This window comes from Dromaius novaehollandiae, chromosome 2 (assembly GCF_036370855.1).
Source record: "Dromaius novaehollandiae isolate bDroNov1 chromosome 2, bDroNov1.hap1, whole genome shotgun sequence".
NCBI classification, from domain to species: domain Eukaryota; kingdom Metazoa; phylum Chordata; class Aves; order Casuariiformes; family Dromaiidae; genus Dromaius; species Dromaius novaehollandiae.
Window position 1 is genome coordinate 80,553,304 of NC_088099.1, and position 16,110 is coordinate 80,569,413.

General features: G+C 40.9%; 1 protein-coding gene across 7 annotated transcripts in view; it reads right to left on the minus strand.

The window, feature by feature from the left end:
• Nucleotides 1-16,110, minus strand: part of SEMA5A (semaphorin 5A) — a 315,605-nt gene that overhangs the window by 235,626 nt on the left and 63,869 nt on the right. For all 7 annotated transcript variants that reach the window (XM_064506843.1, XM_064506838.1, XM_064506844.1 and 4 more), the window contains one exon: nucleotides 7,850-7,948. The gene's annotated coding sequence lies outside the window, so the exon portion shown is untranslated. The remainder of the gene's footprint in view (nucleotides 1-7,849; nucleotides 7,949-16,110) is intronic.

Below are 16,110 nucleotides of genomic sequence, written 5' to 3' on the forward strand. Positions count from 1 at the left end.
TGAAAGCACTGTTTAATGTTCATTCTAACCCCATCATTAACTTAAGGGCCATAGTGCCCAAAAGGGACCCACTAATCCCATGATATTCTTCCATACTAGATTTTGCATTTGGATGTCTCATTCAACTGAGAAGTGCAACAGAAAAAAACACAGTGGTTGACAGTTTCAATCAGTCACACACTAAATTACATGAAGTGTCACTGATGTCTCCACTATATCCAAAAGCACTTCAGATTTCTGTAACTTTGTAGCCGTCATTTTTCATTTAGCATTTTGGAATCTTATAAGCATGCAGTATGCATAAATTGCATACACTGAAAAATATAGACTTTTGAGGAGTCTAAAATTCAAAAAGCAAGTGTGTCAAAGTCACCTTGAGCTCACAGATAGAAATATGCAGGACAATTACATCTTCCCTTAGACTTTTGGAAAATAAAGGCGAAGTAACAGCTGTTTTGCTTGCATCCAGATTTTCCTCTTTGCCAGCTCTCCAGCACACCATGAGGCAAGGCTGGATGAGACACATTCAAGAATGCTCTTAGTGTTGCCCGAGACCACCAAGATGTAATTTCAGAGGCCACATAAGACAGCCTGCATCCCATATTTGCACAACTTCCTGCAACATCTTCATACCCTTGCATCTCACATGCCTCATGAAACCACACCATACACACGGCACAGCCAGGATTCCCAATCGCCAGGACAAAGAAATGATCGCAACACCAGTGCAGGCCCTGACACACCACAGTTGAGTTTCACACACTCCTGGGAGGACCACGTGCCCCTGCAGACTACAGTCCACAAAGACCGGTATGGCCTCCACTTTCCTGGCTCACCCCTTCATCTTCTCCCAACCCACAAGTCTCCGTCCCTGTTGAACATTGCGAGCACTCTGCACTCACTCATGATTGGCATCTTTTTCTCCCTTGAGACCTGTCCCAAGCAGAAACCAGCCAGCAGCAGCACTTTTAAAAACACCATAGCCATTGTATATAGGAAGGGGGAAAAAAAAGGCTGATGGAAGTTGTGCTCATCAGAAGGCAAACATCTCCTTGCAACACACAGCGAGGAGAATGGCAACTTGAGTCCGCTCCCTCAGCTCACCCTGAGCTGCAGACCTGTCAGCCAGGGCAATCACCACAGGCCATGCCAATCCTTCTCTCCATTTACTTAGGTATTCAAAGACTTGGCATGCTACATTAGATGCAAGTGGTTACTGCAGAGAAGGATGGGTTAAAAGACAGAAGAAAACTCTCTGCATGACCATGCGTAACACTCCTCCCCCCACCACTCCAGTAGCTCTTCCAAAAGAAGCAGACAGGCCATTGCTCAGGTCAATTTTAAAAGACAACAGACCCCAAAGTGCCCCTTTCATGGGATCCTTTCAAAGCATCTTCACACTGACAATCCTGCTGGAGAAACTCCTTTCAAGTACACATCTCTTCAGGACTGGAAAATGATATAGACTCAAGAAATGGCTTCAGGGTTGAGAAAAATCTGAGGGATGCACCCCATGTCCCTGGAAATCGCTGAGTTCAAATGCTCAAGCATGCCTGAGAAGTTGCAGTGATTCCAGTGAACTGGCAAGTCAAGGGGACAGGGAGAAAAAAATACTTAGTGCAGACTACCATGTAAAAGCACAGGCACTGAAGAGAAAACTAGGGAAAAAAAAAAATCAGTTCTCCAGCAGTTTACTGGAAACTTTTACAGGTTTCTCACCTCCCTTTCATTACAGATCCTTGGCAGATAATGACATGACCAGGCAGTTTCCATCATGCAGAGTTATGTGGCAGAATCATGGCAGGTACTGGGTGTAACCAAATAAGAAAGCTTGTGAAATCTTGCCAAAGATGCTGTACATTGTTGTGGGATAGCTGATGCTCCCATCCCTTCTTGATCTACTTTAACACAGGTAACCAGCTATCCCCCCGTATGAAGGACTCTCTCCACTAAGCAAACATGGATTGCTAATCTGACAACTTCGGCTCAGAGTAGGGGAATGCATTAGTCCCCTTGCAAACCAAGGCATATTCACCCTTTCCTTCAGCAAGCACTGCAGACCTGGATTCCCCAGTGGGGAAAAGCATGGCTCACTGGAGGATGGCTCTGCCTCCTACTGCTCTTTTCTGAGCCCACCAAACCACTCTTTTGTCCAGCAAGAGAGGGCATACATTTAAACAAAAAGAAAACGCTAAAATATTTTCTTCCCTTTCTCATATTTTTTCCCCTCAGCATGTCAGCAGTACTAAGCATGCTCTCTTGTATCTTATAACCTGATTTTTTTTTGTTCTTCTATGATCTCTTTGCAGTTAAATTTTCCTTTGTTTATCAGCTCCCTGCTTTGATGTCATTTGTATATTACTACAGAAGGACACACTGTCACATCTACTTCCAGAACAACAGTCCAGCCGTAAAGGTCTAGAAGGAATAGCAAGTAAAGGAAAACGACTGCGGGGAAAAAAATTAACAACTTGAAGTGGCTTTTGTCAATGATATGAGAAAGAACAGAAGTACAACAAAACATCTCACAAAGAAATATAAAAGTACAACTAAAACCTGCCTTTTGATTGTAGGTGCGGTGTTGAAGAATGATCAAGTCAGAGTAGAAAACCGTGTTAGTTTATGCAGCAGTGGTGCAATACGACACAAGCACCATACGTATCACCCTGTATCCCATGAATGATACGCAGCTTAGCAAAGAGTAGGAACAGAAATCATCTCACATGGTGAGCTGATTATGCTGTACCTCAGCATGCTTCACCATCGAGAGAGGAGGGCACTCGTGTGCTCCCAAAGAGTCCCAAAAGTAGAGATGGGAACGCAGCAAGCGGCTCCTAGCATGAATGACCTAATAGACAAGCGGTATTGCTAAAGTCACCATGATGTATCTGAGTTTTTTAATCGCTTCCTGCTTGAATATAAAAGATCACATTTTAACATTTATTAGTTTGATCGCTACACCCATATCAGTTTCTAGGGATATCATACAACTACAGATAAGCACATCTCTTTTACATGGGCGCTTCAGTGGGGAATTCATACTCCTTTGCTTTTTAAAGCTATAACCATGTATTTATACTGTACTAAACATAAAATATACAAAGAAACGAAAGCACAAATTGAAACATGGCACTCTCACTGTGCAAAAATATTTGCATATCTTCAGAGCTCTGTAAATAATAAATAACTGAAACAGAGGTCATCTCAGCAGGTTCATCATGAATCACACTGCCAAGATATAGAGCTTATACCAACTAGGCTGCACTATCTAGTCCATGGATAAATAAGGATTTCAATTTCCAGAGGTGTCAATCTTGCATGTTTTCCAACAGTGGATTCCACAAAATATTTCATAAAGATGCAACTCAAAGCCAAGTGAAAAATAACTCAAATTCCTTTCAGTGTTGTTGTAGAAAAGGGCTTCCATAGCAAACAAATTATACACCCTGTGTTAATGCACACTGCAGGTACAAAAATCAATTAATGTAAAACATATGCACAGAACTTGCAGCAACAGAGACATCTAAGTCTCAAAAACAGTGCCCTTTTCTGCAAATTCTTTGACATTTTCAACAATCTAGATGAGGGAAAGCAACTCATGAGAGTCAGGGCAATTGAGAGATATCTGGGATACCTAAAGGCAGCATTCCAGGGCAGGAAGAAGAGCAAATGTGTGTTGTTTTTTTTTTGGGGGGGGGGGGGGAGGGGTGGGCAGGTGGGCACAGAGAACCTTATTCTTAGTTAGATATTTAAGGCTAAAAAGGAGATTAAAAAGTATAAATCAAAGACCATTTAGTTTCACACCAGGTGTTAAGATCCAGCTTCTAGATGCCATTAATCTTAGGGACTTAACAGGCTTTAATGGGAAGAGGCTTATTCCCTGTACTATGAAACAAAGGATCTTTCCATTAGACATAGTGACCGCAGCCATTCCTCTCTGATCCTCCTTCACCTTATATGCAGTGTCAAGCACAGCACAATTCATCATTTTGGTACAAACCTTTTTGCAGCTCAGTGGTCTGCAATTACGTTATATACCAGGCACGGAGCTCCTGAAAGAGCATTAATTTCCTTCATTCCAGCCTGAACTTGCTATTACTGCTTTGAAGCAATGCAGGTAAATTTTAACATAAACAAATTCAACAAATAATCATGAGCTTTTCATTGTTCTGCTTCATTTGCTGCAATTCCCCAAGCTTGGTCACAAAGGCAAACCTCCCTGCACAGTGCACAAATGGCAAGGAAGATGCACAGGCAGAAAGGGCACGAGGAAGGAATCTCCCTTGTTGATGAGCTCAGAGAAATAGGCTGTTTGGGAAGCGGCTGGCACAGCAATTTCTTTTCTTCCTCCTTTTTTCCTTAACTGCTCTTATTCTTACCATTCTCCATCTAAAAATCATGCCCTTGCACCCCCTGCAAGAAAAGCTGCTCTTTCCTCAGGACTTTCAGCACATTATTGCTTGAAATATTCATGTCACCTTAGTCTTCACCATTTTGGGCTGTGCTGCCTAGAATCCCTTTATGTCCCCATTTCTGCTGCTTTAGTCTTATTTCTGCTACTATTTTACCAAAATTCCTCTTTACCAAGAGCAAAAGCTTTCTCTAAGCTCATGATACCTTTTTATCCTCTCCCATCTTATTTGATCTGCAGACCCCTTGAAAACTTTCCTGGGGAAGTTCAGCTACTGGTATAGCAAATTTAAGGAGTCCCTACTGCTTTCATATGTGCATCCATATCAAGTACATGAACCACTGAATCAAAATCACAGACTTGGGTTCTTTCATTCCCAGTATCTGCTCCTTAAGCTCCTGCAGTTGTGTTGTCCTCATTTCATGTTTTGTTAACGCTGAAAACCTTCTCCAGTAGTTTCTCATTCTCACTTAAAACTTCCCATTCAATTCCTTCTTTTTCTTTTTTTAATTACCCATTTTTCACTAATCTTCACTTCTCTTCTCCAGCACCTATTATTGGTTTTCACCATTTTAGCTGCTGTCATTATGCACCTCTACAGCCTTTATGTTTTCTCTTTTAATCATCATAATATAACTCTAACATTTTGCCTCTCATGCAAATTCGCTAACCCAGAAGTATCTCCAAATTTAGCATTCTTTCCTCATTCTCTTTGAACTCTCTCCAGGCTTTGTCATTCCTTCTCGCTTATCTCTCCCCTGAAAATCTACCCTCTCTACACAGAAATGTGTGTCACTAGGACTAATGTAGTGAGAAAAGGTATTCTAGTTATTCCTCCCTCTTTGGCAGGCCGTACAGACTGTACAGAGAACACAGTCAGAAAAAAAGTGAGATTTTGGACTAGGAATTGAACTCTCAGGGAAACAGCCTGAACACATTAAGACTAATTTAATTGTAATTTATCAAATGCTAAAATAAGCTAAAAGACATTCATCTTGCATTGAGGGAAAACTCTGAGTGCAGCACAGGACCTCAAATTACATAACAGCTTGGCATTTTTTTTTTTTTAACTGTGTCTACCAGGGTTCTCTGCTGGGACTACATCCTGCAACCTTACTATTTATAAAATGCTCAGTGCATATGAATGGCCCTAGTGGGCCAGCCTGGGTGTTCGGCCTGAACGAAGGACCCCACTGTCTCAGACTAAATATCCAGTCTGACCCAGTCCCCTGTCTCCAGGAGCAGCTGAAAAACAGAGGCCTCGGGAACTGGGAAAAAACAGAGTAATTGCACAGAAATATACTTTTTTCTCACCCCAAGAACACATGCTTCAACTTTTCTACATTTTGCAGCAAATAGCTTCCTAACCTAGAGGTAGTATCCTTGTATTTGTCAGCTCTGATTTTTATTTTTCTTCTCTAACTGTGCTCAGTAGCTTTTTATAACCAGGCAGCATGCACAACATCCTGTAGCAAGCACTTCCAGAACTGACTTAGATATTGGGCAAAGAGTAATTTCCTTTCATTGCTTTCAAGCTGCTACCTGCCTGTCTTACCCAATAGTTCTTCTGTTAAAAACATAAGGTGGTACTAAACAGTAATTTCGAATTCATGCTTCTCACACACCTAATGATTTTGTAGACTTCTAGCATTATCATCTGGCTACTGTCTCTTTTGCAACCTAGAAAATCTAGTTTATAGTTAGCTGTTCTTTGCACAGAAGCTGTTCCATGCCTTGATCATTCTTGCTGCCCTTCTCTGAGCTTTCTCCACTTCTACTCTACTTCTTTCTGAGATAGGGAAACCAGAACTGCACACTGTCTTCAAGACACACACACACCATTGATTTAGAGACTGGCATAATGACATTTTCATCTCTATCTTTTCACAGCTATTCCTGACATAAATTTGCTTTTTGACTGCTATTAAGTACTGAGCTGATTTTTTTCATGAAATTACTGCTTCTAATCCCAAGACCTCATTCTTGCCTGGCAAGGGCCAGCTCAAAACATTTGGCAAGTATTGACCCTGAATGTCACCCACCATTTTAGTAGCGACGTAGTCTGGTAAGGTTCTTCTGCAGTTTTCAACTCTGCCCTCTCTTCTTTTACCATGAATAACTCAGTATCAGAAAAAAAACTATTACCACCCTTCGCTCTGTGTTCCAAAACACTTATGACTGTAATGATCCCTGTGGGCACCCACAGAGATCTCTGTAGAAATCCACAGGTGATTTCTAACCACTATGAGAACTGACCAGACACTACTAAGACTGTTGCTCTGTCATCTTCGTAATCTCCCTTCAAGCAGTTGTAGGCTAATACTAGCTTGTCTAAGCCCCCTCTTCATCAGGGTCCACTTTACAGAAGTCAATTCTTTCACAATATTTGCATAATATTTATCTATATTTGACCTAACACATCCACTAACCTAATCTTTCTACTTTTTTTTAATTAATCCACCCAATTTAAGCATGAGGTTTACTGGTTTGTAGGTTCTCAGATCCTCTGTGAATACTTTCTAATATTTAACATCAAATTAGACAACTTCAAATCTTCAGCTGCTGAGACCCCTTTAAGCAAGAGGCTGCACACGACAGTCTGTAGCTGGTCTACTTCATCCTTCAGTTCCTTAAAGCCTTGGGTGAGTTGCATCCAGTCCTATTAAATTGGGAACATTAAATTTGCTCCATAAACTCTCCTACAAATGCTTCCAGTGGACAAAGGCAACCTGAGAAGTGCCCATAAGATAGGTTCCAAAACAAGACCCAGCCCAAGCATTTCAAAGGTGAGCAGAGACACATAAAATTAAGTATTTAGTTTTCTCCTGTAGCTTTATCTTAGATCTCTTCCTCTATAATGTGATCACACATAAACCTCACAGACTCTTCAGCAGGCCTCCTGCTATCTCCTGCTTGAAAAAAGCATTTATTAATTTTATGTTTAGCCTGATAGGATTTTTTTGTTTCTATTTTCCTCCTTTGGATATAGCCTCAGCTTTTGTAAGAGTGTCCTCTTGCTTTTACTAGTTCCCTGTACCTTGTCATTTAGCTATACTGGTTACCTCTTCCTAAGTCTTTTATAGGCTGACGGTAAGCATTTGTGTGGAGCCTCCAAAATAGCATCCTGAAATTGCATCTCTGCTACCTGCAAACATTTTACTCTTACAGCTGTCCTTTCAGCTTTTCTTTAAATAAGCATCCTCACTTTTACATAGATCCCCTTTCTGAAGTATAAGCATAATTTGAGAGAATTCTTCTTGGAGAAGAAAGAATGGCAGCTTCTGTTTTTCTTGTACTCCTCCCATTCCCAGGGAGGAGGGAGAGGCAGAATAGCTGTAAAGACCTAAAAGGCTGTCTCAATACCACTTTCTCAGACAGCATCTTACAATCTGTCCATGACATCACTGTCTACCTACTGAACAAAATACAGTCTCTTACCTGCCCGTTAGTCACCATCACTCCATAATCGTCTACTGCCTCTGGTCTGTGCTTGCACAGAGACTAGCACCGGGGGTCCTGGCTCTATCACATCAGCTCCTAGGTCATAAGGAAACAAAGAAATAGTAAGGATTGAAAAGACAGCTCATCGCCAATTCTCAGACATTTACAGCAGTCATAAAACATCTGTATTTCAAGACAATAAATCAGAAGCGTAAGGCACTCAGCTACATTGTAATGACCCAAACAGAAAAAGAGTCAGGAAAAAAAATTCATTCTTTAAAATAACTGGCAGATCGGGTGGTGATAAGAATCAGAAAAGAGATCAAAGAATTAATAAAATCCATAAGACATGAATTTGAGAAAAACTCTCAACATTTCCCCTGGTGCCCTAACCACTGTTCAAATTAAACAGGCCTCAAATATAGGATGAAATGTGGGCCTGAGTGAAATCCATGACAAATATCAGGCAGGCAGAACTTCAGTGTTTGCTCACCTTCTCACAAACTGGAAAAAGTTCAAGGGAAAAACACTGTTACTAAGGTCTCAAAACAATACCAAAAAATTTTCAAAAAAAAACCCAGATGCATCATCAAGAACACTTCAAGGTGTTAATCCATTGTAAGAACCAAAAATAAAAATATAAACATCCAAAAAATTATCTTTTTTTCATTATTGAAACAGAAAGTGTACTGCTGATAATCAATTGCTATCTTACTTGGAACAGCATGACAAGAATCATACAGCAGCAAAATACACTTCAACAAAAAGGTATTTCACAAGTGAAGAACAGTAACAGTCTACCTAATTCAAGCATTCCTATCTTTGATTCAGAAAGGCATTGATGCACACCCAAGATACTAACAAGGACCGGTTCACCCATGAATCTAGTCAAAGGCATGGGGCTGCCCGGAGTCACTGTTTATTCACTTACATAGTGACTAAACTAGGTGACTGACAGCGCTCACATTTTTTTCCAGTGCTTTTCTGACCTATGGAAGTCTCAAGAAACCTACTGAATACCTAAGCAGTACTGCATAAAAATGCTCTGGACCAAGGAAACTTCTCATATGCAGGAAGGCTCCTCCAGGTGAGCTAAGGAAGAGCCAGGGACCTACGTTTACTGTGTCACATTTTCTCACCAACGCCCTGCTCGCTATCACCAAGTACTTGAGATTTTTATCATTTACTTATTTCCTTCTAAACTACAAATTCATATCCTATGCACACACACACACACACACACACAGCCCTCCACCAAACCTGGCCGTGTCAAACTCTGCTGCAGAAGCTGCCAAGAGCGGATTTAGATGGTGTCTCTACAGCACGGGGATCAACTGAAGCTGAAGGAGGGAAAGTCATCTTGAATTGCAGCATCTAGGCAGTAGCTGAAGCTTAGTATTGTTGAGAAGCTAATGCATCACCCTCTCCTTGCCTCCCACTTTTCAGAAAGGTAAGGGCAAATTTAAATCTTGGGAGAGGACAGAGTTCTGCTTTTTTATATTACTATGCACCAGAAAATATTCAAACGCCTCAGCAGCACCCAACTGCCTGCCACCTGCGTGCACTGATGACAAAGTACTGCGAGCCCTTCACTGTGTCGCGTAATTAATTATAAACATTACCCATAGAGTAAGTCGTGCAGACAACTACAAGCATCACGTCTCTAAGATAAAGTAATCCAGTGATTTATGCATACGCTCGCTACACCAGAATGAGAAGCTGAATTTTTAGGCTTTGAAACATTACACAGAAGGCTATACACCTCCTTTTTTTTTTTTTTTTTTTAAATAAACCTGGCAATATCAGTGCTTTCTACATGCATGTCAACCCTCCCACTGTCCCCTCACCACTCATTTCATGATTTGGATTTCTACATAAAAGTCTCAACTTTTATTCTAGCAACGAATTTAATCTAATCTTAACAATTATATAAACAAAACTTGGGAGCAAAGTCTGAATTCGCCTTAGTGATTTAGGGAGAACACACGCAGAGAAACAAAAAATAAAGTCTGGATTTCTACAAGTTCATGTCTTGCCTCCCTTACAACTCTTAACACAGTACGCCTGCTTTCCCAGGACTGCCAGCCCTCAAAGCTTGCTCCACAGACATCCTAACTTGAGTTAGAGCATCCTGCCAAACTGATTTTGCTGATGATAGTGGCCCGGAGTTAATAGCTTCAGAGTGTTAGGGAGAAGGGGGGATTTTGCCCACTTCAGTGCTCTCGCCCTTTACCATAGCACAGGAGAAGAACCGAACATGCAGAAGTAAACTTTATGTACTATTTAAAATACTATTCAATGAATTAGACACTTCTTGCTTTTGCTGCTATCTGGCACCAGGAGAGAAAATCATGTCAGAACTGAACAAGTACTGAAATTGAGAGGGAAAAAATAAAACAACAAAAAAGTAAGAAACATCCTCCCTACTTTTCCCCTCCTCCAAAACACGCCTGCATGATGCAAATATATCCCACTTGCAGGGATGAATCAAGGATGAATGGCTACAACAGCTGCTGTATACAACCTTCTGTTCCTACAAAAACTAACATTTCTCCTTATAATGGGTGCTAGTTAATATTACTGACTTATCACAGAAACAGATTCTTTTTCTTTCCATGTTGAAGAGGTCCTCAGATAAGGAAGGAAATCTCATGAGATGCAGCATATTTGCTGGACTAAAGAACTCAAGTGGAAAGATGGCAACGATTAAAGCTGAAGTCTAGCCACAAGGACCATGAAAGAAACAGGAATGCCCTTCTTACCATGCTGCATTTTGTTTATATGCCATTTCAAACCACAATATGCTTTTGAGAAAAATAAAAACAAAATGAAATACATCTAAGAATTTTTAGAAGAGAAGAAAAAAAACACAGAGACAATGAAAATCAACAGTGTCCTCCTCCGTGTCCCAGAAGGCACCATTGGAAACTTCCCAGAACCCATCGACACACTCACAACTCCCAAACAGGCAAAGACCCTTCAACGCAAGTTCTCAAACAGAAGGCCAAAGTACAGAGTGGTACCACCACTTCCCTATTCATGCTCAGGAATCACACCTGCGCAAAACAGGAGCACTCCCAAGTACCCAAGCATTTGAAATGCTCTTGCCTTGTGGCTCCAGTCATTAAGAAACTCAGATACCCACACACATACATACATACATACTCTCGCGGGCAAATCACACAGGCAATAGATCTGACTCATCCACACTTTGTCAGACTTATGGCACATACACAGTTGATCCAACATAATCGGAACATACCAGACTCACTGCTCACATGAAAAGCATCTCTGTGGGGGGAGAGAGGGGGAAGTCCCATGAAGCAAACTCGCTCTGTATGCTGTGCCAGTTCCCAGGAATAAGAGCACTGGTCATATTCTTTATGCCTACGTGTATAGTACTCGTCATGGTTCCCTTTTTCCAGTTCTGCTGGAAGGGAAGGGCTTGGTAAGGAAAATCAGATTCCTCAATTATCCACAGCTTTAATGCTAATTACAGTATCTCTTTTTTCTCTATTAAGCCAAAACAAGAACAAATGTAGAAACTGGAGTTCCAGGGCAGGAAACGTATTGCTGACAGGGAAAGCATAGATCAAAATACGTGAAGTCACCAGAGTTCTCTGGCTGGAAACCATAAAACTGAGTGACATAACATTTACTTGGTTTTGCAGGGATGTGACTAATAATAGTCTGTTAAAAGCTGCTGAACTTGCCCAACCTACTCGTATTCTGTCTAGGTAAAAGTGATAAGACATGTTAGTGTAAATTTAATCTTTTCACTAACCACCACAGAGCTCTAGTCCAAAAGCATTGCTTAACTCTTACCAAAACCCACCACAATTGCCAGAATAGTACATTTTAAAGAATTATGAATCATTAAGAACATTGACAAAGTGAACAGAATTATCCATTTTGAAATAATAGAGGTGGAGAAAAATGGAAATAAAGGAGAAATTATTGTGGTCTTGCTCACACTGAAGTACTATTTTTCATGAAAACTGCAAGGTGGAGGGGAAAGGTGGTCTTTAACTTTCTGCAAATTACAAAACTGATTTTTTTTTAATTAATCAGTTTTGATACAACTCCGATCTCCGAGTTTGAGAGCAAAACTTTCTCTGAAAAATATTTCTTCTTCTTAGAGTGACAAAATTTGTCATTGTGGCTTTCTGGCTAACTGCATACTGCAGGCAGGAAACTGTGTAACCATCTTAAGGGATCTCCATTCTTCTCCAAAATGCAGTACTATGCTGCATCTATCTCTTCCACCATTTCCACTTGTAAGAAAAAAGCATCCTCAACATTACTGCACCCACTCTGATAAGAGAAGCTGCCCATGGAATACGGAGTTATTTCTCTTTTGGAATTCTACCAAGTTATTTCATGTCCTGTCTAACTGATCCTGGAACCTAGGCCTCATACTCAAAGCTGGTGTTAGCATGTAAATCTTATGTGGTGTTCAGTGAGATTTTAGTCCTTCAGTATCTATGCCATTTTAGGAAAAGCAAACAAAACAGAAAACGCTAGTCTGCACAAAACCCAATAGAGTCACCCTCTTTCTTTCATTAACCAGAACACTGCTACTTTATTTTCCAAAGAGGGCAAGTAAGCTAAGAAAGGTCAAAACAAAAGTGAGGACATTGTATAAAAGAAATGCTAGCCAAGAAGACTTTTAGATATGTAACAATGTATTAAATATATTAAGTTTTATCTGATAGTTTGAAAGATTCACTAATTTTTGCAAAAGACTTAAAATATTCAAATGAAACTTAGATCACTGGCAACTTTCAGAAGAAAAAAGAAAAATCAGGAAAATATCTACCTAGGTTTTTTTTTTAAACCAACTACCCTGAAAGACTTTTTTTTTACTGCAGGATACCAGCTGATATATTTCCTATAGCATACTTAATTCAGACACACCTGCTTACCAGTGAACCAAGGAGGATGCTTGGCCTTATAAAACCTGGATTGTATTCCTGGCTAAACGAGTGATTTGTAGTGCAGCCTTGCTTTGTCTCCCTTTCACCATTATCAAACGGGAAGATGATACACAGTTGTTTCAGAACTGAAGTTTTAATATATCCCAGTTTACTTGAATAAGATGCAAGTTTTAAAATATCTCGGTGAGCTGCACTGTGAAAACCGCGGTTCCAGTTAAGGTTGAACTCTCAAGTACAGCGACAATTTCTGGAAAAGCAACTTTATGGTTGCTTTCTCTCAATCAGAGCCCAGCTGCCTTCTGGAGAAAGAGGACTGAACAGATTCACATAGGTACTGCAGATGCCAAAAAATAACAAAAAGATTAATCCTGAATATTGCATCTGCTGCTAATGTGCATTACCTAACAATGCAGAAAGTATTACAGCCACTATTGCCTTCAGCATGCACTGCAACAGAGAAAAAATGAAAAATGGTATGTAGTCTGGGAGAATCCGAGATGATTGTCTGAAGAAGAAAATAACTCAGTGCTAAGAGCTTGAGGTTACAAGGAAAGCATCTGCTAATATGCAGCAGGCTCCCATAATTGTGCAGCTAAAGTAATAATACCCCAGCAAAATGCCATTAAAATGTTCAGTGTTTAACAAGTGTGCCAATTTTCATGAATGTCAGTTCGTTCCACAAGCTGGGTGATCCACTTTGGTAATCTAAATGCTCCAAAATGATTAAGAAAAAAAAAAATCATATCCACTACACTTTAAAGACAGGAGGCCAAATTCAATCCTGGGTAAGCCTATTAATTTTAATGGTGATATATCAGGGAAAAAATGGATCCAGACTCTGATTTTGGAAACGGAGAGAGGAGTTTTAAACAATATTAGGGTTTTTTGGTAGGACACACATCAACAAGTTTCAGACAATTTAAGTTCCCATCCCAAATGCATTGGAATCATGTATGCTAGAAAGATAAGAGAGAAAATTAATAAGAGGTTTTTCAATCTACAGTGCTTTCACATTCTTCCTCTTAATTTTTTTGGCTCCGATTGTTCTCTTTCAACGATGGATGCTCACTCTCCTTCCATCTCAGCACACGTGACAGAAAGACAGAATCTATCACCAGAGCCGCAACACACAGCACAGTCCCCCTGGTACTGCAGATCGCAAGCTGACAGGTGCCACCACCGTCCCCACCAGCCGGCCGAGCTCCCCTCCTCTGCCTTCTGCACGAAGCTGGATGTTGTTTTGTTTTCCAAGGTGGCCGGGGAGATAGCAAGACAACCACAAGGTGGTTGTGATCTGGACATATTCCACCACCTCTCTGAAACATTCTTACTCCAGGCCAAATATTTTCCCCACCAGCAGTGAAGGCGCCCGATGCCTTGGCACTCCTCTAAGAGCCCGTCCCTCCCTCTGCCACCCAACCCGCAGGCATGCTCCCATGGCCCAGAGCATGTGCAGTGCTGAAGCAATCGCGAACGCCTCAGGCAAAGCAAAGATATGGAGGTAAACACTTCAGCCTTAGGCATCATCCCAGTGAGGGCACACAAGATAAGAGCTGCCAAGCTCCTTCTCAACCCACAACGGAGCCTTATTTTTTGTTTTGTTTAGTACTAAGAAAAATTAGGGTAGGAGAAGAGTTAAATGGATGACTAGGATCGCTGTCGAGAATCTTATTGCACACCTCAGTTTATCATAAGCTCTTATTAAAAGCAAATGTCTATCTTCTGTGATGCACCAGGTTTAAATGACAGAGCAGGGAGCAGACCCCGGGCCCCATTACTCTGCATCATGCCCACCGTTAAACCTCCCTTCACAGCCCACCCCACTCAGCATCTCCAGCCTTCACAGAACGTACCCTTACTTCCAAGTGGCAAACTACATTCACCTTATTTTATGCTGCCTCCATAGCTTTTTTGGGTTACTTTCATTTGATTGCTTTTGAAAGTTAAATCACTCACTAGAAAAAAGCTGCCACAGAAGAACATGGTTTGCCTCAGTCTGCATTTGCCACACTGACATCGTACATATACACCCAAGGCAGCTAAACAAGAAGACCTGGACCTGATTTTGCTCCTGTATTTCAGATTTGCTTCAGATACCTATTGCCTGTAACCACAATATACACATCAAAAGAGAGCAAGAGGCTTTGAAAGTTGATGTTGGGGATGACCTGGCTTTTTGCACTAAAGAATCTGTGGGAATTTATGCAGAAAAGTATGTAAAAACATTAAGCACATTATCCTGAGGGCTCTATAGGATGAAATGCAATGTTATCTTCAATATCTGGCATTTGCTCTCATTATTCTCTGACAAGTCACCATACAACACTTACAATTTAGATGTTAATTCACCATTAACAGTACAAATCAGTAACACATACAGAACTAATGGCAGCAAACTGCCTGACAGACAGGAAACTCCCATTATAAATGCCTTTAGCAACATTCAGCTGAGTTGCGACACAAAAGATTTTGCTTATCAGGACAGGATGGGAGGAGATATGCCCTGCATGCAAGCACTTCTACAATTCCGCTCTTTCCAATCACTTGTAATTATGTACGAAGGAGAAGACATCTGATACAGTGCATCTGCACTACAGCACGTCCCTGAAATTTTCCTAGAACAAGTGTGGGAATAAATAGCACAAACAAGTAGAAGAGAGAAGTAAGAAGCACCCAGACTTGATGTGGAAATCCTAATGTTAGGACTGATCCTTCCTTCAGAAATATAAATAAGACTGCTGGAAAAGTTGCCATGTTAAAAAATCCTCATCCTTCTTCAAAGGCAGGAGAGCTTGACATGATCCCACACAGAGAAAAGATGTGCACTGCAGGTAATTCTGCAAGATACTCAAGCTGCATGTGAGAAGAGGGTTCAGACCTCTAACAGTGGCTAAATACACGCACTGAGCCTACAGTCATGCTGTTAAGGAAATTAGGCCTGTCGGCCACCATAACAGGGCTCGACCCTAGATTCCCGCAGAAAAGTTCAGAGTCAAGTCAAATAAATCAGATAATTTTAATCACGCGCGTGCCGTAATTACAGCTCGAGCTGGGTGCCTCCGAAGAGGGACCCTAACATAAACAAATTCTGGGTAATTATAGTCTTTTCGACTCATATTTCCCACCCCTCACGCGATAGTTAGACCAATAATAATTTTTTGGTCTGGGGTCTCCTGCTCCTCATTGGGTCTCATTGTCATTCTGAGGCAAGCTGTTTTTCTCCTTATTCTTGTTTTTTACAGTCTCTGATGACGGTTGTACCTCTGTTTTTGTTGGGTCTGGCGGTTGTCTCCCAAGGTCTTATTTTTCCCCATTGTTTTG